Genomic DNA, 1,609 nt, shown 5'->3' on the forward strand with positions numbered 1-1,609 from the left:
ATTAAATAGTAAGTATGTGGTAATTTTTAAAATTCATTCTTCTGGGGCGCCTGGGTGGCTCAGTCGGTTAAGCGGCCGACTTCAGCTCAGGTCACAATGTCGCGGTCCGTGAGTTCGAGCTCCGCGTCGGGCTCTGTGCTGACAGCTCAGAGCCTGGAGCCTGTTTCGGATTCTGTGTCTCCCTCTCTCTGACCCTCCCCCATTCATGCTCTGTCTCTCTCTGTCTCAAAAATAAATAAACATTAAAAAAAAATTTTTTTTTAATAAAATTCATTCTTCTCATTTATCCAACATAACTTGGATGCCATTGCTTCAGACGAAAACATTTGTCATTTGGAAGGTTCTGTTTTAGGCCCTAATCTCCTACAGAATAATTACAAAATATTCCTAGGAGTCCCCAAAGAAAATTGGATTAAGTTCCAAAAGTTTGTAAGTTAGTTGCTTCTGAATCTTAGAAACTGCCTTGTATAAAATTTTTGCAAAGATTTTATATCCCCTGTTAGGTTTTAAGGGCTTTGTCCACTTCAATATCTGCTTCTTCCTCCTTGACTTTCTCCACCTGCAACCCTCATTCAGAAAAGTATATATGCGTGTATATATATATATACATACATATATGCAAATTTTCATTATAGATTGTTCTATGCTTTTAATACTTTAATAATCACTTAATTTAAATTAATAAAAACTTAAATGATAAATATTTAATAAATACTTAATGTAGGGGTGCCTGGGTGGCTCAATTAAGCGACCAACTCTTGATTTTGGCTCAGGTCATGATCTCATGGTCCTGAGATCAAGCCCCATGTTGGGGCTCCAAGCTGGGCAGGGAGCCTGCTTAAGATTCTCCCTCTCTGTCAGCCCCTCCCCTGCTCACACTAAATAAATAAATAAATAAATAAATAAATAAATAAATAAATAACTTAAACTTGGACAATCCAATTTTATTTTTTTTAAGATTTATTTTTACATAATCTCTACACCCAACGTGGGGCTCAAACTCACAATCCTGAGACCAAGAGTCGCATGCTCTACTGACTGAGCCAGCCAGGCTTCCCTGGGTGGATCCAATTTTGAACATTCAAATTTAAACCCCCTGAGATTTAGGAGACGTTGTACCCACAAATGCTTAAAGATAGTATTTACTATCTTTAGTAAATATTTACTGGGACTCTATAGATAGAGTCCTAATCTATCAAAATCAAAAAAGATTACATCTTTAGAAGAGTGTAACACACCATTAGGGTCTGCTTTGAGGCCTCAAGCCAGAGAGGTGCCCAATAGTCAAAAATCAAAATGTAGACTGAGCCTAAGAAAATCTGTGATCGAAAACCGAATCCTAAATAGGAAATGTTAACAAAACCCTGCATCCAGTTAAAACCTGGCCAGAGAATGGGTCAATTAAATGTGTTTTCATTGTGATTATTATGTTCAACAGTTATTAGTAGTTTATAGTTTCAAGCTTCCCTTTTACAAGTAAATATTAGCAAAGTGAACAACTCCAAAGAGAACGTATTCTTAGACTTCAGGGATTTTGAATAATGTAGACACTTGACTGATTTTAAGGAAACCATCACTAACCCCCATCTCAGCCCTTTTCTCCCAGCAA

This window comes from Lynx canadensis, chromosome A1 (assembly GCF_007474595.2).
Source record: "Lynx canadensis isolate LIC74 chromosome A1, mLynCan4.pri.v2, whole genome shotgun sequence".
Lineage (NCBI taxonomy): Eukaryota > Metazoa > Chordata > Mammalia > Carnivora > Felidae > Lynx > Lynx canadensis.